Genomic DNA, 25,843 nt, shown 5'->3' on the forward strand with positions numbered 1-25,843 from the left:
AAATTGGAGGTGAACAAACTCTTCTCTACACTCATCATATCTTTTAAGAGAATTCTGGATGTCACTGATGTCACCTGGATGTCACCCCATAGTCTATCTTGATCATGATGCCTTGTTCCAGAGCTGTTGGAGTTACCCATCTTTGGCATTAGCTGACCAAAAACAACAACAACAAAAACAAACCTATGGGTTTGGACCTCACTTCTGCTGCTTATCTCTAAAGGGAATGGGGGATAGGGGAAGCTAGGTGGCTCACTGAAAAGAGAGCCAGGCCCAGAGACAGGAGGTCCTGGGTTCAAATTTGGCCCTATAAATATCCTAGCTGTGTGACCCTGGGAAAGTCCCTTAACTCCAGTTACCTAGCCCTTATAGCTCTTCTGCCTTAGAACCAATACTTAGTTTCAATTCTAAGACAGAAGATAAGGATCAAAAATAGAAGTGAATGGGGTTGGGGTGGTCACTTCATCATTTCATACGCTCATTTTCATCATCTTTAAATTGAAAGCTTTATACTGCATAATTCCTTTCTCTTCAAGATCTCAATTTAAAGATACTAAATCATTCTAAGGACTTGCACAGTGATAGAGGAATGGGTCATAGAAACCATGATGCTTTTCTTAGAGACATAAATAACAACTTCTTTGCTCTTAAAAGATCTAGTGGCTCTCTGTTATCATTAAACCATTCATTTCCCAAACTGGCCCCAGCCTACCTTTTCAGGTTTGTTACATTTTTACTCTCTATCTACTCTACAATCTAACTAACCTGTCCTTCATACTGTTCTTCACATACATGTCCTCATACCTTTGTATACCCTGCTCCCCATGCCTGGAATGCATTTCTTCCTCACCTCTGCCTTTCAGAATCCCTAGCTTCCTCCAAAGCTTGTTTCAAGTATCACTGCCAACATGAAGCCTTTCATTATCACTACAACTTCTAAACCTCCTCTTTCATCCAAAAAGCTCTTTTCTTTATGTTGTGTGTATTTTAGTTTATTGTTCAATCATTTAATGTGTTTCCAACTCTGTGCTTCCACTTGGGATTAAGAAATCTAGATCTGTATCAATCAATCAATCAATCAATACATGTTGGTAGCACATTGAGAGTAGGGATTATTTTAATTCTGATTCCAGAACCTGACACATAGTAGAACATTAAAAAATGTCTGTGGATTGATTACTGATCTTCCTTATTAAAGTACGTTAGCTAGTTGCCCACACTGACTGGGAACGTGGAAGCAGCAGGGACCTAGAAATGATAATATACAGTTAGTGCCCTCCAAGGTCTGCTTTTAAAAAATGATGCTCCTTTGCATTTCCCTGTTACTTCTTGATGACTCTAACTCCTATTCCCACTCCCTCCACCAAGTTTGCAGAGTAAAATCTTCCCTTGTAAGGTGTCTGTAAATAATACACTCACAGGAGATAAATGAAAGCATTATCAACACCTGAAATATATGCCTCTTTCCACACCTCTATTTCTTCATCACTCTGTTAGATGGGAGACGTGCTTCACTGACAGTTTCTGAAGTCACAGTTATAACTGTATTGGTCAGAGTTCTAAAGTCTTTAAATGTTGCTTTCCTTTCTGTGATTATAGTCATTATGCCAAGATTTGAATTCATTTAAATGATGACCCTGATTTTACATCTTTCTCTCTGTGTCACTTTGTAGAAGTCTTCCCTTGTTCATATGATTTTTTCACCATTGCTTTTTTGCTATCATCATAATTCCATTATATCCATATAACATAGTTAGTTGATCTATCTTCTCAGTCAATGTACTCACACTTTCTTTCTAGTTCTACAATATTTTAATTTTTTATTTATTTGTTTGCTCATTTAAGTTCCCAGGTATCTCCTTCCTCCTTGTCTCTTTCTCCACACTAGGCAAGGCATCATTTGACCAAAAAAAGTGTACATATATAAAACAATTTCTTGCTTCTTTCTATGTATCTGTTTCTTTCCAGGACATCAAAAAGAGCTTCTATAAATCCTTTTACATCCATAGGACCTTTTCTAGCATAGTTTTCAGTGACCCATGCATACACCAAATGCTTTCTTCCCCTGCTTCTTCACTACACTCAGTCTGCTCACATACCTATGGCAGTCTTACTTAGGATCTCTTCCATCAGTACTCTGTTCTGAGCTTCCTTCTTTGTGAAGCAGAGTGGTAAAAATAGAAAAGGCATTTGAATTTGGAGTTGGAAGACCTGGATTCAAATCTTGTTCTTATACTGCTTATGATGCAAGTCATATAGCCTCTCTGGGTTCAATTTTATCATAGATAAAATGAGGAGATCGAATGAAATGGCCCCTAAGGTCCTTTCTATCTTTTAATCTATGATCTATGAGTATCACTATATTGATAAATATATTTTCAGAAGTGATGATGTCTGTGAAGAAGAATACCTTACGAATAATTCTGAAAACTTGAGTCAACTTATTTTTATTTGCTGCCTTAAACTGACTTGCTTCCATTTATCTGTGTCAATTTTTCTCCTAACTTTTCCAATCATCTTTGATTCCTCTCTACATTATTAGGTTAAGAAAAGACAAATCTTTGAGGAAGGATGGTCTATAAGATCCCCTACAAACCTTTTGGTTATTTTTTAAGAGTTAATATTTAGTGGGTTTCAAATCCTATTAAGAGAAATTCCATATTCAAAACCACTGCTCTGAATCTGTAAGCCCTCTCCCCCTTCCAATTAAGCAACAAAAAGAACAACAAAACACCTTGTTTCATGATATCTCCTCTTTAAACTCAGCCTAAATTCTTACTGCCATCCATTTTTGCATATCACCAGTATTCAAGTTATCACAAATTACTCATTTAATTATTCTGACCTTCATATAATTGGCAGTGAAACAGAATTTGGCAACTGCTGGTTGTCAATAATTCCCAAGGTAAATTGTTGATCTGGTGTTTTATTGCAAAATGCATAGTAGAAATATAATATGCTATAAAATTACTAAATAATAATTATGATATATTGCATTTCTATTAGCTTTTTTCTTCTTTGAAGTAAATCTATGTGTCTTACCTTGTATTTTTCTACCAGGAGTGTTGTGAGGAAGATAGAGCATTTCATTTAAAAACCAATAAACTTAGACTTTGATATATAAAATGACTTACCCAAGACCATAAAGCATAAGTTATGAAAAAAATTAGACTTAGAACCAAAGAATCTTCATTTATAGGACAAAGCATTTACCATCTGTTCTTTTTCATGATCACACTTTCAAGGAAGATTCTAATAGTGTCCAGCTAACTCAGAGTAATATTTGGTCCTAGAGTTAATAGGCAACCAAAAGATTTTTCGATCTGCAATATGGCATGCTCAGACCTATTGTTCATGCAGTTTAGACATGGGAAGAGTCTATATTGTCAATTGACATTCCAGAAAGAATTTATGTAGGTCATGTAAATAAACAGTTAATAACTGGACTAGAACTTTAAAAAGAAAAACAGAGTTAAGCCACATTTTCTCAAATGATATGTGTGTAAAGTGCTTTAAAAAACTTAAATCACTATGTAAATGTCAGACATCATATGAATAAAAAGGGAACTTTATTCCTGTTATTAAGTTCACACCCTAATAATGTCATTGGTATAGGGCACTGAATAGGTCAGGGGAAGAGCTAAAACTAATACACAATAAATATCATTTTTCCATTTTCATGATTTTTCTGAAATCAAATACATAGGTATTATGAAGCATGCAAAGCTTGAGTCTCGAAAATATTTACACTTCATTTTGTAAATAGTCACAACAAATTAAATACTATGTTTGTGAAATGCTCAGATAACCCTGTTATGTCCCTCTGGAATCTAAGTCCTAGCTTGGGTATCAGTAGAGTAAACAAGGAGTTTGCTACAATACTGACAATTGGACTATTCCACATTAGCAGTATTGTGCTCAGGTATGGGATCCATATTGCATTTCACTTGTAATTTTTAGTTCATCTCCAACATACGCTTCATATCCAAGAAGAAAAGGCCACATTTTCTCTTTGAATTTTAAATATGTAATTACAGTCTGTGAAGGTTATCCTCTAAGTCTTTCTCCAAATAGTTTCAATCCCTGAAGTTGGCTATAGACTGTCTTATCAACATACATTTGCCCCCATACAGCATCATATAAATGCCCGCGAGGTAAATCTCTCCATAAAATAGACTATATGATTAGTAATAATAGGCATAGTGATCTCTTGCTGCTTTTTAGTACACATGCTGGCTTTTTAAAATTTATATGTGTGTTTCTCTGGGGCACTTAATATCCTTTTCTCCATTTGGGGCTGACATGCCTATAATCCTACCTGAAAATTCTGTACAGTTGAAGGCAAACTGAGGTTTCTTGTCAAAGAGTTAGGAACAAGTCAGAATATATTTTCTTATATATATCTTATATATGCATATATCATATAATGTTTCTCAGACCAACAGTATTTCACAGTAATACCTTGATGCATAATAACCCAACGCCACTGTGTTGTCACCAAATCTCCACTGTAACCTTATTCAGCTGATTACTAAAGCTTTTATATGGATTTATGTATGTATTTTGTATTTGAATGTGTATTTGTCTCTCTTCATACAATGTCAATAATCAATAAACATATATTAAGCACCTATGATAAATATGTATTAAAGATATACTAAGCCGTTCTGTGTGCTGAGGGTTGAGAGTATAAATATGAAAAAGAAAGTCCCTATCCCCAAGGCAAATGGAAGAAAATAACATGCAATAGAAAGCTGAGAATCAAGGTAGGTATCCATTGGCAAGGAAGGGGAAGGACATAGTGGAGAAATCAAGTTCCAAAATAAACAGAAAGGAAACAAGATGCCTGAGAAGATGTCTCTCCTATTCCTTCTTAAGTGGAGAAGTTTATGATTCCATCTTCTGTCCAAGGGCCAATGGGTATTCTATTTGGATTCCAATTCTAATTGGATCTTACAAAATTATATGATTTCTCAATGATGATTACTAGGACCATGGTGGAGAATCCAAAGAAGTCCAAAATGAGTGCAGCCAGGTAGGAAATGAGATGTAAATAAAGAGTGTTACATTTTTGTCTTTATATCTCTTTTGATAAGCCCAGTCCCTGGTGAATAGTAGATGCTTAATTAATTTTTCCTGATTAAGTTCTTGAGCCCTAGTGGTTTCAGCTCCCCTGAGCGTCAGTATGCTTGCTGACTCATTTATGGTATTGTTCTTATGGAAATAACTGCAACTGTAACACTGTCTCAACTAGTGTTGTGATGATGTGTGTATACTTGTGTGAAAATAAATTATATTCATTGGAAAATTATGCAAAGCATTAATATTTCTTACTTTATCCCCAATATTAATTAGACAAACCTCCATAAATTTTACTTATTGCTTCTATTGATTAGTGATTGCCAAACATTTTTGAATAATTCACTCCTATGTGTACAAAAAATAAGCTTGCATTTATTTACTTATAATTTACCTATATCTATATGTATATATATATATATAGGATTGTACACATAATTATATCCACACACACACCACAAGTGAGACAAAAAATGAAGAAATAATTCAATGCACAGTTGATATAGAGACACAGTTGATATTTCCTGACCAGAGAACTGGCATGGTCAGTTCTGCACTTAAAGAGAATTACTTTGGTGTCCATGTAGAATATGGATTGGAAAATGGAGGGACTTAAGGCAAAGAAGGCAATACAGAGGCTATTGAAGTGGTCCATATGAGAGAAGGGGATAGAGGAGAGATGTTGTTAGTGTAGGGTTGGCAAGATTGGGTATGTGGGATGAGAAAACAAGGCATTTAAGATGATGCTGAGGTTTTGAACCTAACTGATTAAAAGGATAGTGGTGTTGTGGACCATTATAAGAGAGTTTGAAAGAGTTGTAGTTTTGTGGGGAAAGAAAATTGAATAAGATCTTTTGTGGATATTATAACCTACACATTGGTACTCATCCTATTGTGGTAGAGGCATGGAGAGAGAGAGAGGACTTGTAAGCCAAGATGCAAGAATCAAGGCTGGGGACTTGCCTGTGAATCAAGAAGAAGGTTCCAAACAGAATGTTCCCCGGAGAGGCAGTTGAGCTGACCAGGGGGAGGGGACTTGGAGTCACTCTCTCTGGAGGTTGAGGCTGGCTAAAAGACCCTGGTGAGACTAACTTGGTTTTGGGGTTCTCTGATCAAGGGGAAACCTCTGTTCTCTTTAAGATTTGACTGATCAAGAGTTGGAGGAAAGCCAGGCTGAAGGAGAGACTTTGAATTGTTTCTCTCTGGGGTTAAGCTTAGAGACCTTTCTGACATTGTGAAGAAGAAGGAAGATCTTAAACAGCTGTTGTCCTCCATCTCTCTAATTGTCTTAGAGTCACAGTTTGTGACTGGACTACTTTCTCAAACCCTCAAATTCTTCCTCATTTTAGATTAGAGACATCCTCATCCCTCTCACCTTAGTTTCCCATCCTGTTATCCCAATAAACCCCTTAACTTGAAAAGGAAAAGAAAAGAGTATCTTTATAGTTTACTCAAGGGGGGAGGGAAGAAGCTGAAGACTTCAAGAACTGGGACGTGAGGGAGACAGAAAGGAGAAGGTTGGAGAAGGGAGGGAGTGAAGGGGGGAGGATGTTAGAAAGATATAGTTATTCATCAGCCATCAATAGGGATTAGTAGGCAAATCCCAAAGTAGTTCCCTTGTGTATCAGCATCTCTGTGTGGCAGCATTCCTGTACTAGCATCCCTCAGCATTTCTCATTCCTACCTCCATTACAAATAAGCAGCATCAGGTTCCCTTAGCAGCTTTCTCTAGTCACAAGCCAGAGGACAGCAGTCATTGCAAAAGAAATAGTTTCCTCAGTTTACATTTTTAGTTCACTATATAACTCAGTCACTCAAATGGAAAAGTAGAATTAAGACCTCTTATTCCCATGCCACACCTTATATAGAAACTACCTTCTAAAGGGCATTTTCTACTAGAAAATGGTACTAGAGTAAGGAGGCAGATTTTCCCAGTGGCACCAATTTCCCTGCTTCCAAGGATACCTAGGTTGCAGTTAGGTTATAACTACCCTAATGAGCTGAAGCCTCTCTCAGGGAGGAGATAACCTTGGCAAAAAATTGGAAAATGAGGGATATCCATTGATTGGGGAATGGCTGAACAAGTTCTGTTGTCTGATGGTGATGGAATACTATTTTGCTGAAAGGAATGATGAACTGGAGAATTTCTATGTAAACTGGAAAGAGCTCCAGGAATTGATGCAGAGCAAAAGGAGCAGAAACAGGAGAACATTTACACAGAGAATGATACACTCTGGCACAATTGAATGTAACAAGACTTTTCTACTAGCAGCAATGCAATGCTCCAGGACAATCCAGAGGAATTTATGAGAAACAACACTATCCACATCCAGAGAAAGAACTGTGGGAACTGAAATGCAAAAGAAAAACATAGGATCTATCACGTAGTCTGATGGGGATACATTTGGGGTATTGATGTTAAAAGATCACTCTACTGCAGATATGAATAACATGGAAATAGGCTTTGAACAATAATACATGTATAACCCAGTGGAACTGCCTGTTAGCTCTGGGAGGGGACACGAAAGAGGGATGGGGAAAAATTATGAATCATGTAACCATGGAAAATATGCTAAATCATTTTTAAAAAAGAAAGGGGGTAATCTGGAACTGAATGGAAGAGATAGAATGGATTAGTTTTGAGGTTAAAGTGTGGTCATGATGGAGATCTTTCTAGTGATTTGCTATTGCAGGAAGGTGGATATTTCTAACTGGCTTGATCCTCCCTTGTCCACTTAAGTAATCATATAACCCTCTATTTTGGAGACATGGGTTTTAAAGTATTATTTTAACCTATTTCTGACTCTGAGAAAGCATCCAGAGATAATTTACTACTCAAATCTATTCAAATTTTTTAACATGTACTATGCTCAAAGCATTGAGCAGGGCGATAGCGATAAAGAAAAAAATGAAATGGCCCTGGACATCAAATCATTTGTATTCTTCTAGAGAGATACAACAGCAAACAAGTACATTTAAAATATGTACAAAACACCCCAAGAGAGAGGATTCACAAATTATTTTTTGGTACGCAGGCACTGCTAAAAGCTGAGGGATCAGCAAAGGCTTTTTATACAAAGTAGAAATTTTTCTGTGCTTTGATGAAAGTCATTCTGTTACTCAGACATGAGGAGGAAGTACACCAGACTTGGGGGACCATGTGTATAAATGGTCAGAGGCAGGAGGTGGAATGTGGGTCATTCCATCACAGCTTTATTAGTGTGTTTTTGTCATTCAGTTATGTCTAACTCTTTGTGATCCTATGGGATTTTCTTGACAAGGAAAATGGAGTGGTTTGCCTTTTTCTCCTCTAATTTTATTTAAGCAGGGCTTAATTCACTTGCCCAGAATCATACTGCTAGTGTTTTAGGTCAGATTTGGACTTCAGTCTTTCTGGTATTTCTGGTTCCAGTTCCAGTGCTCTTATCCATCTAGCTATCTTCCATCAAATTTATCAGGAAAAGTAAAAATATGGTGCAAGAAGAAATAAGTTCAAATCTGAGCCTGGGCAAGTCATAAATGACTTAAATCATGCTAATTGTTGCAACTAGACATGGGAATCAGAGAGGCTAGGACGTACGTAAGCCAAATAACTAGGACTCAGCTGGTCTGGTGGCGGGTAGGGGAAAAAAAGAGACAGTTAATCTTCTTAAAGATGGTTCTTTCCTCTGAAGGCCTATTGTACTTGTTGTCGATATCACTCATTTAGAATTTAGTCTTCATTACCTTTAATTATTAGTGACAGGCCAGCAATGTATAATGTATAACAATATATTACTGGATTGTCTAGTTAGGTTATAAAATCCTTAAAGGCAATGACTAAGCCTTCACCTTAGTATATTAATATTAATATTAACTACCATATATAGTATTATAATAATATGTCAATAAATGCTTGTTAGAAAATTGCCAATATTTAGGCCAGGTAGCAATGAACAAATGAATTGATTCAGTTCCAATGACAAAACCTATCTCTGTTTCCTCATCTGTAAAATGAGATAATAGCAGTTCTCTTGAGTTGTGAAGATTAAAATATCATGTCTGTAAGTCCTTTGCAAACACCAAGTTGCTATATATTTGCTATCATCACCATTATTATTATATGTGGGTTATTATCATTTTTATATTTATTACTATTGTTGAGATTGTAGGCAGGGGAACAATAAGAAATGGCACTAGCCAAGTAAGATCAGTCTTATTCTTCTAAAGTCACAGTAAATTCTGTCAGTCATCAATTAAGTTGATTCTCCTTCATTTGATTAGTTCTATTTCCCTTTCACTTGCTTGTTTACATCCCCAGGAAAGGGTGCTTATTAAGAGCTATTAACACATCCAAACAGTGGTGAGCCTGGTAATATAACACACAGCATTTATATTTACTCTTCTTATACCTTATATATTTTACCCCCTTAACTCCTTCAGAATCAGGATCATATTAAGCTGAAAACAAAATTAAAGATTATCCAAATCCTGCCATTTTACAGATAAGGAAACTTGAACTTAAACTTGAATTTAAGTTAATTTTGACTCAATAAGACTGCCTAGTGAGTATGCAAGTTCTTAGTTGATATGTCATAAGATTAGAACCAAATTACCAAAAGAGGATGGATCAGCTTTTCTTCTGTGACTGCTGCCTAATCTAAATATCACCAGTTGAATAACAAATATGTGTTGTGCACATTATGTATAGGGTAGTAAAATATTAATATATTGAAGCATAAGGCTTAGTCCTTTTCTTTAAGTATCTTATAATACAACTAGACAGGCCAGTAGTGTATTCTAACTATTGATAATACAAGGTAGCAAAGGCTAAAGACCAAATGAGTGATATTAGCAATAAATACTGTAGGACTTCAGAGGGAAGAAGCATCTTCAAAAAAATTAACTATCTCTTTTTTTTCCCAACCACTTTTAGAATAGTTGATATCTACTTACTTGGGTTACCTACCCGCCAACCTCCCTGGTTTCCATGTCTAGTTATGATGATTATCAAGACCAATTTATTGGCAGGAAGACTGACACAGAAATATCATCTACTCAGTGATTCAGTCAGTCACTGTAGAAAAATCTATTGAAATGCGCCTTCTTGACATCATTATTTAACTTGATAAAAGTAGCAGTGTAAATGCAGATGGCCTCCAGCTGTAGCCATTCTAACTATTTTAAATCATTTTATTTCCATAGGACTTTAGATTAATTAAAAATTAAATGGATAATAAATTAATGACACAGTTTGAAACATCTTATATAAGTCAATATACCTTGAAATTAAAATTTCTTTTTTCTAATATTCACTCTGTATGGAATGCTGTCTCACCTCAACCAGTGCTCAATTTAAGTTATACCACCTTCCATAAACCAAGAAAAAATACTCCAGTCTACAAAGATATATCTCTTTCTAAATCCCCATAACACTTAGCAGAGCATGCCTGTATGTCCTTGATCAAAATCTGCCTTATCTTGTTCTAAGAGAGTGTGCTGAGCTGTATCAAAAGAGGAAACTTCCTCATATGGGTATTGCCTTCATCAATGAAATCACAGGTCATAATCTTATCCTTTTTCTAATCTTCTCTGGGCCAAATCTTATTTGCTAACAAAATTTTTAACAACTCTGGGGTACCCAGAATCTTTAATATTTTTATGTTCTCTGAATAGTCTTGTACTATGCTGATGATAGAGTAAATAATCTAAATACTTGTTGAGTTAGAGAAAACCTAAGTTTGCCCATTTTCTTCCAAGTTTACCTTTTCCTCCTTCTTATTTAACCTCTCCTTCTTGCAACCTTTTATTTTAATTCTCCAAGTTATAGATCTAGAGGAGGACTGGCATTCAATGGCCATCTAGAACAAGTTTTTCATTTTTACTGATGAAGAAATGGAGGTCAGAGAGGGGAAACCAGGCACTTGTCCAAGGTCATGTAGTAAGTAACAGAGCTGTAATTCATGATTTGTAATGGTCCCCCACTAGAAGGGGCCTCAGAGGCTATTTAGTTTCATCCCACAGAGACCCAATGACATGAATTGACTAACCCAAGGTCACATAAGTAGTAAGCATCAAAAACAAGACTTAAATCCAAATTATTTGACTCAAGAACCAAAGTTTTTCCTTCTCTACCAATTTATCTCTCTTATTAAAGCTGAGTGGGGCAGGAGGGTAGAGGAGAAAAGATGCAAGAATCCTGTAACTTCAAATCTTTTTTCTAAAATAAATCATTCCTAATACTCTATGCATTTTCACATTTGGTCATATTGTTCAAGTTGAAAAATGGAGGTAATTCAATTCCCTTCAGCATTATTAGGAAACCACATAAAAGTGAAAATTAATTAGCAACTTATATTGAGGAAGTTCTCAGGTGAGTGCAAAGTAACATCAGTTCTTGTCACTTGGAAAGTCATGTCTGAATATAGTGGGCATCGCTTTTTAGTAGCTATGAACGTATATTCCCAGTTTCATGTCATGTTCCTATTCTGTGACTATAATATATCCTCCTTTTGGCATGAATATCCCCCCCCCCCCCGCCACGCTGACTAGATCCTGTGCTTTCCAGATGAGAAATGAAGCAATTAGAGAGCCGCTCCTCCTCTCCCCTTCCCCAAAACCAATGAGAATTCAATGGCATTCTGTATTTTTCTTCTACCTCAGAACACGTGCACATATCAGAAAGCAGAATGGTAGAAGCATGTGATATATATCCGGGAAGTCAGATGCCTTCCAAAGCTGGATGCGAGGGTATTGATAAAGTCATAATGCATGGGGGACAAGTTAGAGGTAGATGAGATAAGAAAGCTTTTATTTACTTTTGTTTTTATTTAATCTGGTACCACTGATCTGATTGTTCAGAAGTGAGTGTCACATACTGCAAATCAATCCTCTAGTCACAGGTAAGAATATTCAAATGACTAGTCCAAACCTGGGATAAGAAAAGTGGATTTCCATTTCCCTTGGCCAAAGAGATCAAAAACAAACTTTTAGGTGACTTTTTCAATCTATTAAATAATTTTGAATATATAGTATTTTATTCCAAATCAGGTTGGCCTTTCTTTTCCTCAAAACTTCATTGGCATGTACAAAAGATTCAGGATATTATTTTACCATGGGAGTTTTTTCCAGCACTGTGGATGATAATAGACTCTCATGTTATCCCTCTTGATCAAGAACCTCCCATTGAACACGTGCCCAATACACTGTCAGTCTTTCTCAATATGGTCTTTTAAAATTCTGTGGATATAAATTGAACTTTTATGCTATATACCTGTTTTTTCTCAATCATACTTCAACATGACCATTTCATTTTCTGATCTTCCTCTTACTGTATGTTATCTTTCATTCTATTTCTTTTTCAGTAATCATCATTAGTGATACAGAGCAGTCTACTTTATGCCCACTATGCATTTTTTCTCTCAGTAAATATTCCTGGCTATGTAAAATGCATTATTAATAAGAGTATTCTGTACTAACAAAATTCTCTTAACCCCCAGGATCTCAGGATGCTTAAATTCATTAATCTCATTAAATTCATTTAATAACACAAACCACTTGTGAGGCAAGTTAAGTGGCAAATGTTATCTTAGTTTTAGCATATGGGAAAGGTAAGCAACTTTCTCAAAATTCTCACTGTTGGACTATGTCAAATTAAAAATGCAATTTAGCTATCCATTGGGGATAGAAATTTCCCCTTTCCCCTGTGCTTTGAATAAATATTTATGGGGAAATTTAGGAAATATTCTTAGTTTAGATTGTCTTATCAGTCTGTTTCCCTCCACAATGTCTAAAACCTTTTCATGTGAATTGTCCCAGATCTATTATGTTGAAATCAAATCTAATTTAGTTTTCACTTGATCTGTATCTATGGAAAAATGGCTTTAAAATATTAAATGTCCCAAAAATGATGGCATGCTTATTGTCAGAAGAATTGATCCTATTAAACTACTTTATCTAAACTCCCATGTTATACTGCTTTTGAAGAGGAAGAAATGTATTTCTCTCTTTTTTAGAAAAAGAGAAAGTACTTGAGAGAATTAAAATTTCTTGTAAACTTGCATTTTAGAGTCAAATTGTACTTGGAGTATGTGTACTTAATAGGAAATAGAGTTTTTAAGGCTATACTATAGCTTTAGTTTTATTTCCAAAAGATGAATATTTATATAATTACTGTAGCTAATACTAGTTTTAGGAAATAAAATATTTCATACATTACTCTAGTAATATGAATGAAAACCAACATATAGTTTTTAAAAATCTGTTCTTATTTCTAAAGAAGACATTTAATTGTAACCCCTACTTACTTTTAGGAAAATGTTCCTAAGCAATAAAGGTAAAGTTTTCTGTGATGTTTATTATATTCTATTTAATAGAAGAAATTATTACATTAGTATGGAATCATTTGCATAATTTAGACAGCCCTTCCAAAATGAGAAAAATAAAAGAATTCATAAGATGACCATAAATTCCTAGAAAGCAAATTGAAATAATTATGGCAAAAGCTACTTTATTTTTATCTGTGTAGAAAATTCAATAGATAGGTTTTAAACCAAATTCTTTTGAAATATGTTTTTAATTTTCTGTCTATCGAATAAGATTCGGGTAAGCAAAACTTGTTCCTTTAGTCCAAGAGAGTGTCAAATTGAATTAAGTTTTTCCTGAGCCTTATAGGGGAAAAGGGTAGGATTAAATTAAAAGAAAAGAGATCATAAATCAGGCTTATTATGAAAGGTATAAAATTTTAGTTTGTTGTTTTCATAGCTTTAAATCTTGCTGCAAAGTGAGGATTACCATTTATAGAGAATAATTAAAGATTATATTAGCTTGATTAAAATGTTTTATTTTCATGAGGGAAAATTAGCAATAAAACATGTGCTGGAGTCTCTTTGATTCAGTTATTCCCATCTCTGGGAAAAATCTTCAAGTTCACACCAGAACCCAATTACTACAGGAGACCTTGGTAAGAGCTTATGCAAGTTGTTTTGTTTACCCAAAATTTAGGGGGAAAAAACAGTTTCCAAACCAAATTAACTTTTCAAAAATAACATGAAGTGATGACAAATGTATAGCCTGACTAAATTTCATTGTTCTTCAAGCAAGAGGAAAGTCTCCTCAAGCAAGAGGATAGAATAAAGCTGTTAAGCCCACCTTCATTTAAAGTATTATTTAGGAGCATCTTGGTAACCAAGGGGATAAAGAGCCAGGCCTCAGATCAGAAGGACTTGGTTTCAAGTCTGGATTCAAATATTTCTTAGCTGTGTGACCCTGGGCAAGTCACTTAAACCCATTTGTTTAATCCTTGCCCTTGTGTCTTAGAATTGTTACCAAGATAGAATGTAAGGATTTTAAATTTATATATATATATATATATATGTGTGTGTGTGTGTGTGTGTGTGTATATATATATATATTCTTTAAAAATTCCTAATAGAAGTGTAGGAAATAGAGATATTTCATTCAGTGGCAATTGATTAGCTAGATCTCAAACTTATTTTGATTGTTTTCCCCCTATTGTTGTTCAGTCATTTCAATTCTCTCTGACTCTTGTAAAAAATATTATTGTAAATTGCAAAGTTTAAATTCCTTTTGAGAAGAATTTTAGGTAAAGAAGATGCTACGTCTCTGAATACAGAAACTGAACTGTTGGAAAAGCCACCATGAAGAAGCCTCCAGACCACAAGCTGCACAAGATCAAAATGAACTTTGGGTGTGGTTGATTGAACATTTATTTGTATGTATACTTTCATGCCAAAGGGGACTGCCCCCTAAAGGGCTTTTTGTCAATGCGTTCAGCAATTATTGTTTTTATTCTTTTTTTTCTCTTATCCTCACATTATTGTAATCTTTTAAGTTGATTATGTTTTTATGATCCTTTTGGGGAAAAATTAATTTTTCCAAAAATGATCACACGAGGAATTGTAAAAAATAGACTCGAATACAGGACTACAATCCCCATGAGCCTTTGCCCCACTTCCCCAGAATGCCTTGTAATCTCACCTGGGCCGAGATTGAGAAGGTATTTAAGCTGATTCAAAGGCTTTTGAGGGTCTCTCGGCTCTTGGACTTCCACTTTGGGGCAGGCATGGCTTTTTTTCATAATGTAGGTGAGGTTGTGTCTAGGCCACTCTATGGCCTGGACACGTGTTTCTTATGCTGTATTTTCTTTAATCTTTAACCTTTAATAAACCTCTAAAAAAATATAATACTCCTTGCAGAGAGAAACTAATTTCTGCCTCAGATGCCTCAGGCTCCCTGTCTCCCCTAAATTTTAATCTTTACACTCTTCAGGACCCCTTTTGGTACTTTCTTGGCAAAGATACCAAAGTAGTCTGTCATTTCCTTCCCCAACTCATACAGATGAAGAAACTGAGGTGTGAAGTGATTTGCCCAGGGTCAACTAGTAACTGTCTATCGCCATATTTAAACCCAGTTCTTCCTGACTCCCCATCTATTGTGCCACTTCTTTTTTTTTTCTGATGCTTTATTTTATTCTTCTATAATACACCTCACAGTCCAAAATGTTGATATCTGAATACTGAAGTAATGCTAAAAGATAGCTCAAATTGGGCATAATGATTAATGTTTTAATTATTATTGTTACAAGTGCCTTCCTCTATTTTGGAAACTCCATTCTTAAACTGAAAAAAATACATCCTTTTTTTTTTTATCCAGGCAAGAGCAATCCAGCCTGTAATTGAATTCCTACCCAAGTCCTTTGATCCTCACATATTGGGTCTGAGGAGGGTGGTGATGAAACAAACTTATAATCTTAAGAAGCATTCTTTTTTGTTGCAGTGCAAACCACCCTAGAGCATCATTTGCAGTTTCTAGTTTTCTGACTTCAGCCTTCATCTAAGATTTGGCCAGTGGACAATATTCTATAAAAGATCTCTCTGGAATAAGCATAAGTTGTGCTTTGGGTTTTGCTTACATGTTTTAGTGGTTTGGGGAATTGTATTTTCTATGTACTCTTCATTTAGAGAACATTTGCTGCTAACAGTTAAAGAATGATCAGGAAAGTCTAGTTATATTTTCAACCCTTGAATATAACCCTTCCATTAAATGAGAAAAGTTTTTTAGGAGTTTTTTTCCTCCTCTTTGCCTCTTTCTAGTAATTTTTTTTCTTGCTCAGTGGCTTTGTCACTAACAGGAGAAAGAGGAAATTTGAATCAATCTACTTTTTGTTAGAAGTCATTGGAAAAAATGTCTACAGAGAAATGGTGGTTAAAATCTGAATGATGTTTTGAGAATTGGTTGTAGATTTTAGCCATCCATATTTTTCATTCTACCCATTTCGGTGATAAATAGAATGAGTCATTGCCCTTATTTTCAATAAAGTTGATAACTGTACTATAACATTTAATTCTTATTCTCTCAATATTAGGTTCATGAAGATATATATATATAGATATAGATATATGTAGCTATCTATTTCTATTTATCACTATCTATCTATCTATATGTATGTATATATATATATATACCTATGTATATATGTGTGTGTATTTAAGTTGCCTCTATGAAAAATGTCTTCCCCTACTTGGTTTTTCTGCCACCTTGTCTGATGTCCTAAACCACAGCAAAGGTTCGAGCCCTTACACATGTCTGCTTGGTTCAGTGTTAATTGATTTTTTGGAAAGTAATGTAGTAGAACACTAATTAGGAGCATCTACCAAGATACTTTCTTTGACTTTTATTGGCAAATCATTTAAGTTATTATTCCTCCCTGTGAGGATAAACAATCAAATTAATTGCAGGAAAAGTAATAAACGATTGGTAAGCATTTAGCATGGGATTAGTTTTCAGATAATTAAGAGTAATTGTCTGGTTTTAGTGGCCATTCTTTTGCTATTCATGGACAGTTCAATATGATTAAAATGTAAAATTATTTGAAACAAATGATGAATGATTACTAGAGCATCATGTCACATGATTGATGCACACGAGTTTCCAAAGTGCCCTGAAAGTTTTTTAATAGGAATGGAGCTACGTTTTCATGTCCAGGAATCAGATATTCTTTTAGTCATATGAACTTAGAATTCATTTAGTGGCACTCCTCATTTTAAAGATAAGAAATTGAAGCCAGAAGATGTTAAATAATTGACCCAAAGAGAGATAGCTAGTAAATAGCAGGGCTGTGACTTAAACTCAAGTTTCCTGTTTCCTAGCCTAGTGCACCTTGAACTGCACCATGAAATATAGCATTCTTCATTTCCAGAGAACAATGTGATTTAGCATTATTGACTCCATCATCATTAGCAAAGTTACTGAAACTCCTTTATAATCATTTCACTCCCGTTACATCCATTTATCAAATGCCCTCTATGGAGAGGGCCTTGGACTCAACTCTTTGGGAAAAAGAAGACACATGTGTTACACCAAGGAGCTCATAATATATTAGGAAGATGAAATGTAATAAGGCTTAACACCTGTTGAGGACCTGTTTTCCCAGGAACCTAATTTTTCCCTTGGGCTGGAGAATTTTTTAAAGCCCAATGAAATTTAAAATCTGAATGAAGGTAACAAGTCTCTGACTTAAGAATAAAGTTTTATATATCAATTTGTTGGAGTTTTCTGATGGTGAATTCAGTACAAAATTTTAATTTCAAGCTTAACAATTGTAAATGCTTGTGTACATTTAATCAAGAATCAATCCTCAGTCTAAGTGACTGCATATACACATTGAAACAAAAAATTACAAGTCATGAAAAAATGCTCAGAGACTTCTTTACCAAAAGGAAATAATTATCGATGCTAAACTATCTTGCCTACTGAACATCATAAATTGCAAGTCAGCATTTTATAATACTGATTTTTATTACCTTTTTAAACCACAACTATAGTTGAATATTTCAACAAAAACAAAAAAAAACAGTAGCTAGTAGTGTGTTAAGATGACTGTAGTCCTTCACTCATTCACTATTGCATACAAAAGCCAGCATTACAATGAAGAGTAGTCACTGATAGCCCACCCAGAGGTTTGACACAGAAAACCACCTCTGGAATGATGCTCATCATCCTCATAAGCTTTCCCATTGTAGTGGAGCCTTCTTTCATAAAATAGGTCAAAGTCCACCAGTTCTATCTGATCCATGCCTCCAGGCTCCTCTACTTCCTTTCTTTCTGGCAGTAACTTTTCCAATAAAGATAGCTCATCTGATCAAAGAAAGCCATTCTCCAGGAAGTTTACCTTAAATCCAATTATTAGAATTTCTTTCTCCTAAGGTCCAAAATAAATAGGCATGCCTTCATTCAGTACACATTTGATAACTCCATGTTTGACAATCTGAGCAGGTTGAGAAGTAATGATTATAGTTCTATTATCAAGAGTTGATATTGGTTTCTTAATCACACAATACTTCAACCAACTGGATAGTCATACTCATGAAAATATCCTCACCCCAACATGTAAATATAGTATTGTCCTTCTGATCCAAAACAATGATAATCTCTCCTGCCCGAAGTCCTGGCTCCTGATCACCTTCACCATGGAATATTATCTTCTGACCATCTTTCATGTCTGTCAATATGAACCTCAGGAATTATTTTCTCTTAACCAATTTTCCTTCCATTACAGCTTTTACATCTATCTTTAGGGCTGATTTGTTCCCCATGCCCTTGGCATTCCATGCAAATTGATTGAGGGTCTATATGATGAATTCTTATTTGCATTCCAGTACCTCTACAATTGGGACAGCATTCTTTCTCCCCACTCCATCCTTCTTCACATTTATCACAAATTACATTCTTTTGCAAAGCCAGTTTTCTTGTTGCACCATTACATACATCTTCTAAGGTCACCAACAACTGATGAACAACATATTTACCTATTTGTTTCCCCTTTGCATTCTTCCACCTCCTCCAAAAAAACCTATCAAAGATGTCCATTGGAGAACCTCAGTCTTTTATAGCTTGTTCTCTACCTTTTTATGTAAGCCTCTCTTCTTTACATCAGAAGGCACTTTGTAAGCTTGAGAAATGTTTGAACTTTTCTCCTACATTTGGATTCTTATCTGGATGATATTTCAAGGCTAGTTCTCTATATACCTATTTTATTTCTTCCTGGGAGTCACTGAGTTTTACTTCCAAAACATCCCTTCTCCATTTTCTATGGCCAGGGATTAATGCTCACAGTATATCTGGTGTCAAAATGCCCACATTTGGGGTGGGGTGCAAGTGGAAGACCCAGGAGCTGATTGGGAAGTTGGGGGAGCAAGTTGGAGAAAGAGAAGATGCTGCGTGTATTGTGGGGTGAGGTCTTGGGCACAGAGCTCAGGCTATAGCAGCTGCTACCCTCTGCTTCTCAAAGAGTTTGCTGGAAAGTTCCCCAGTGTGTTGTTTTTACTGTGAATTTTGCATGCCCTCCTCCTGCCACTGTCAGTATGTGTAGATACTCTGGATATAATACCCATGTCATTTTCCTTTCCTGTCTCCCAATCCTTCTTTTAAAGGAGTTTATTTATAGGTGGTGGGGAACAAAGATTCAGATATATCCATAGATCAAGTAACAATTTAATAATTTTAGCCTGTTGGAACCACACAAACATAGCTAAAGTATTCTTTACCATGTCAGAATTTTCAAAAGCTAGGCCCTATAAGTCCTTTCTTGCCATCTTTTCTTCTTAATCCCATAAAAATAAGTAATTGTTAGCTCTAGTTCCCTTTTAAGTATGAATACACTTTTTTGTTGTTGTTACACTTCTGGGTCCTCTTTCCCCCTAATCAGTGATCAAAGTATCAGAGATGTAGAGAAAGAAGGGAGCTCAGCAATCATCTAGTAGTCCAACCCCACTACCTAAATGTGAAGAAATTGGTGCCTAGGGCAGTGACTAAATGACTTACCCATTAGCACATAGGTGCTAAATGACAGAGGTGAAATTTGAACTCAAGGCCTTTGATTTCAGAGTCATTGTTCTTTCCAGAGTACAATACTTATCTCTCAGTGGTCAAACTAGCTTGACAATAGATATAAGTTTTATGTAGCCATTTTTTTTAAACTTTCCATTTCTGCATTATCCTCCTTAATGGTTTTCTACAAAATAATGTTCCATTCTTAGGCTTTTATTTGGTTCTGTTACTCCTCTGGATTATATTTATTCTGTTTGGCCTGAAGAATTCTAACAAAAAAATGAGTCAAAGTTACAAAGAGACAGATTTTGGTTCAATGAAGACAAAACTTCTGAAGTATCAGAGCTGTCCAAAAAATACTATTGACTCTTCTGAGCAATTTCCTTTCAACTATAAATTTTCAAGCATAAGGTAAATAATTACTTGGTATAGATACTATATATGATATTCACTTTTTGGTTACAGTTTTGATTAGGTAACTTCTGAGATATCCACCAGTTCTGGGAATGAATGCCTGTATGAATTTCTTTTATTTTAGTTAAAGTTTTATTTTTTCCAGATCACATGTCAATAACATTTTTCAAACATTACCTTCAATCCTGGAATCAATACTATGTAATGATTTTAAGGCAGAAAAGTGGTAAAGGTTAGACAATGGAGCTTTAATGTATTGCCCAAGGCCACACAACTAGGAAGTGACTGAAGCCATATTTGAACCCAGTATCTCCCATTTCCTGGCTTGATTCTCTATCCACTGAGTCACCATGCTGCATCCAGCAATATAATTTTTAGTAATAATTTTCTAACACTTTGCAATCCATGTTCTCCTCCTCCTCCCTGACCTACCTCCTCCCCAATATGGCATGAAAATATGATATAGATTGTATATGAGTTATCAGATAATACATATTTCCATGTTCACCATGTTGTGAAACAAAACATGTCACAATAGAGAAAAATTCACAGGAGAAATCAAGTAAAGAATGGGATGCTTCAATTTATATTCATATTTTGTCATTTCCTGCTATGGCAGTGGATAGCCTTTTTCATCATGAGCCCCTTGGAGTTGTCCTGAATCCTTGTATGATAATGATTAAGTCATTGAGAGCTAATGATCAAAAACTTGTTATAACTGAGTGCAATGTCCTCTTCATTCTGTTCAATTCATTTTGCATCATTTCATACAAGTCTTTCCAGGGTTTTTTTTAATTGTTCATCATTTCTTATGTAGTAATAGTTTTCCATAACAATCCTATAACATAACATGTTCAGTCATTCTTCAATTGAAGGATGACCTTTCAGTTTCCAGGTCTTCGCCTCTGCATAAAGAGCTGCTGTTGACATTTTTATACAGGTAGATCCTTTCCCCCATCTTTAATCTCTTTGGGATACAGACGTAATAGTGGTATTTCTGAGTCAAAAGGTATGCACATAATAATATGGAAATATATTTTGAACAACGATACACATAAAACCCAGTGGAATTGCTCAATGGCTATGGGAATGGGGAGGGAGGAGGGGAGGGAAAGAACATGAATCATGTAACCATGGAAAATTTTTCTAAATTAATTAAACAAGTTTAAATAAAACATTAAAGGGTATGTACATTATTATGGCCTTTTGGACATGATTCCAAATTGATCTCTATAATTGCTATATCGGTTCCCAGCTCCACCAACAATGTATTAATATTCCAATTTTTCCATATTTCTTCCAACATTTATCATTTTCCAACCATATGAATTTTAAAGCCTTATTCACACCATTTCTCTTTTCTATTGACTATTAAAATAGTCATTGGAAGGACTATATGACAAATAGGTCCTATGCCCAGTAAGTGAAATTATTCAGAAAATCAATATTACCCAGTTTGCTCAATCATAGGATAATAGAATTTAGAACTAGAAGGAACCTTCAAGATCAAAATGGAGCACCATTATTTTACAGTTGGAAAAATAAAGATCTATAAAGATAAATTACTAACTCAAATTTACAGAGAGAGTAAATCAAGAACCAGGAGTTCTCTAGGAAAATTGTTTTCTGGAACTTCATTGACTATAGATTTCCTATGAAACGGTAAGTAGTTAATATTCAATCAACTAGAATTTATTACACATTTGTAACACCTCTATCCTGGCTCCAAATCATCTTGTTAAGTCCCTGTGGTTCATTTGAAGAGCTAATTGGATAGCTAAGTCTAATGCTCAGTAAAAGAAAAGACCAATCAATCAATAACATCCATTAAGCATTTGCCATGTGCTAAGCACTGTGATGAGCATTGGGGATACAGAAAGAGGCAAAAGACAGCTCTTGCCCTCAAAACAACATGCAAACAAACACACATACATACATATATATATATATACATATATGCAGACACACAAGAAACTATATACATGAAAAATGGGAAATAATTAATTGAGGGAAGGCCCTGGAATTAAGAGGGCTAGGGGAGATTTCCTATAGAAAGTAGAAGTTCGACACCACTGTTATAGTCTAGTCTTTTCATTTTTCTGTCAGTCATTTCCATATATATATATATCATATATGTGTGTGTGTGTGTGTGTGTGTGTTGTCTCTCTGATAATGTAAGCTGCTCATTTCATTTTTTTCTATATATAGTCAGTACTTAACAGAAAAAGTCACTTAATAGGGCTAAGTAGGGCAGGACCTGTGATTTCATTGGGATAGAGAATATATATATGAGAGATCTCCACCTCTCAATGCAAGTCAGCACTTTCTCTGCAAAATAAATTGGCCATAAATTCTTAGATAGTTGCCTAGAAAAATGAGAGGTAAGCAATTTGCAGAAAATCACAGAAACAATATATGTCAGATGTATAATGGTTAAATTTGGATTTTGACTAAATAAGAGAGTTATATAAAAAGCATTCTTCAATTATTATCACTTAAGTCAGGAAAACTATTAGCAGATTTTTTGTTTAATTTGTTTAATTGAAATATTAGTAAAAAGAGGGAAATGTGTAAAGGAAAGAGGTAAGGTGACTGCCTACCCTACCCTATATCCTGATCAGGTGAAATGAAGCTCACTCCCTGACACAGTTCCAATCTCAATGTGGGAATTCTAGTCACTCACCAACAAACCAGGCAGGATCCAGGAAAGTTCTCAATGCAGAAAAACCCTTGGGATCTAAGCTCAAAAAGGCAGCAGTGAAACCAATAAGAAAGTCCCCAACTCCCAGAAGATCCAAAGCCAAAAATCAAAGTCCCAAAGCTGAAAACTCCAGTCAAAAGGCCCAAAGCTCCGAGTCAAAGTCCAAAAGCCTCAAGGAGCCATCCTCCAAAGAAGAAATCCAAAGGAGAAGATTCAAGGAGTATAGACTCCAAAGAGGAACTCCAAAGGAGAAACCTCAAGGAGCAATCCCTTAGATAGGAAGTTCAGGACTTTTTATAGTCCTTTTTCCATCTCACTTCCTGTCCCTTCCCCACTTTATAGAAACCAATCACAGTTCTTCAATTTACCTAACACTGCCTGGTGGGGGGGGGGGGTTGAGGAGTGAGGGGTGGGCAGTGACCTCTGGAGTTGTCATCAACTCTAGCAAGTAACTTGTGAATTCTCATACTTAGTGACTGGTAAGGTAGTAAGTAGGGGTACTTCAGTTTTCGACTGATTAACTTAAAAGTTGTTGATTGATAGACAAAGTGAGTTTGATTCACTCTTCACAATTATCCCCTGTGATTCTTTGGGAGACTAATCTCCCCAGTGACCAATCTAACATAACCAGCTTATACCACTAAGGATCTTCTAGCTAAAGGTACATATAATATTGTACTTTCTAAGAGGAAATTACAATACTTGGAGATAAGAGGGAAATAAAAGAGAGAGAGGAAACCAGTGTTTGCTAAGCAGATTGACAAAAAGCCAATTAGGAGGCAGTCCCCTTTGGCATAAGAATTTAAGTTCAGAGTGATTGTGTTCAACCCACTTCAGTTCAATCAGTTACATTCCAAAGTTCATCCTGGATCTTCTGATGGAAGGTTTCTTTATGGCATTTTCTTCAAACAGTTCACTTTCTTGATTTGAGGAGTTAGTGAGCTTCTTTTCCTGAAATTTTTCTTAAAAAACTTAAGTCTAATTCCATGGAGACTGGAACGACCTCCAGGAAGTGATGCAGAGAGAGAGGAGCAGAACCAGGAGAACATTGTACACAGAGACTAATACACTGTGGTATAATCAAATGTAATGGACTTCTCCATTAATGGCGGTGTAATGTCCCTGAACAATTTGCAGGGATCCAGGAGAAAAAAACACCATTCATAAGCAAAGGATAAACTATGGGAGTGGAAACACCGAGGAAAAGTAACTGCCTGAATACAGCGGTTGAGGGGACATGACAGAGGAGAGACTCTAAAAGAACACTCTAATGCAAATGTTAACAACATGGCAATGGGTTCAAATCAAGAAAACATGTGATACCCAGTGGAATCACGCGTCGGTTATGGGGGGTAGGGGGGAGGAAAAGAAAATGATTTTTGTCTTTAATGAATAATGCTTAGAAATGATCAAATAAAATATTATTTAAAAAAACTTAAGTCGAATTTTATGAAAATTATACAGAGGCAAGGCTAACATCGAAGTCCTCTCTTTAGGTACTCAAATATCCTCATGTCTAAGTGTACATGCACAAAATTAGGTAAAAGAGATACAAAGACAAAAATGAAGCAGCCCCTATAGTCTAGGAAATTGTAATTTTATTTGAGGAGATAGCATATAAACATAAATATATACAAAATAAATAAATGCAATACTCTAATATTTGGAGAATTGAAGAAAGGCCTCATGAAGGAATAACATTCAAACTAAGAACCTGGAGTTTCTAAAAGGTGGAAATTATTAAAGAATTTTTTCTAAGTACTGGGGACAAACTGTAACAAGGTTCAGAGATGGAAGATGTAATGTATAATTTCCAGTTTGATTAGGCTATGGTGTGTGTAAAATGGAATAAAATGTAAAACTAGAAAGGAAGTTGGAAATGGACAGCCCCCATAAGTAAGAACAGGGCAAGGATATAAAAATGATGAATTAGATATGGAAAGGGGAGGAAGAAGAAAGAGTCAAAGATGACTTTTCAAGCTTCATTGACTGTGAGAATAGAACCATTAAAAGAAACTATGAGGAGCACACTTAAGAGCCAAAAAAATAATTTTTTAGTTTCAGATATATTGAGCATAAGGTGCTAGCAGAATACCCAGCTGAATATTCTCAGTAGAGAGATAGAAATGCGAAATCTCAATAAAAGGAAAGAGCTGGATATATATATATATATATATATATATATATATATAGAGAGAGAGAGAGAGAGAGAGAGAGAGAGAGAGTTAAATCATTCTTATCAAGCTCATCATTGCAATAATAGGAGTAGATTAAGATCTCTAAGAAAGAGAATATAATGAAAAAAAGAGGGCTGAGGACAGAGTATTGGGTGACACATGAATTTAGGAAAAAGAAGAAAGAAGTAAATGGAGGAAGAAAAAGGTGTTATTTCTAAGGAAAATGGAAAACCAAGACAAAGAACTCTTTTGATGTCAAGAGAAGCAAGGAAGCTAACAAGAAAGAGAGGGTATGCATATTAATGAACTATTATTGGAGCTGTAATTTGTCTAGTCATTCTGGAAAGCAATTTAAAACTATACCTAAAAAGTTACTAAGTTTTACATATCCTTAACTCAGTAAAACCAGTATTGGCCTGTAATCTAAAAAGATCCAAATAAAATTTAATTTTAAAAAATGAAAGGGAGAATTCAGTACTATAAATGCAATAGGACATCAAGCATCAGAGCTAAGGGAAGGACATTGGGTCTGCCAATTATTTTGTCATTAATGACACTTGCTAGAGCAGTTTCAGTAGAATTGCTAAATTAAAAAAAAAATATATATATATATATACACATATATATATATATTTGTACAAAG

At 35.2% G+C, this 25,843-nt stretch overlaps 1 protein-coding gene and 1 pseudogene across 1 annotated transcript in view; one reads left to right on the forward strand and one right to left on the reverse strand.

The window, feature by feature from the left end:
- Positions 1-25,843, forward strand: part of THSD7B (thrombospondin type 1 domain containing 7B) — a 1,225,997-nt gene that overhangs the window by 1,122,601 nt on the left and 77,553 nt on the right. The gene's annotated exons all lie outside the window — the stretch shown is intronic.
- Positions 18,001-21,280, reverse strand: LOC103093877 (dnaJ homolog subfamily A member 1-like; annotated as a pseudogene).

Source organism: Monodelphis domestica, chromosome 4 (assembly GCF_027887165.1).
Source record: "Monodelphis domestica isolate mMonDom1 chromosome 4, mMonDom1.pri, whole genome shotgun sequence".
Taxonomy (NCBI): Eukaryota; Metazoa; Chordata; class Mammalia; order Didelphimorphia; family Didelphidae; genus Monodelphis; species Monodelphis domestica.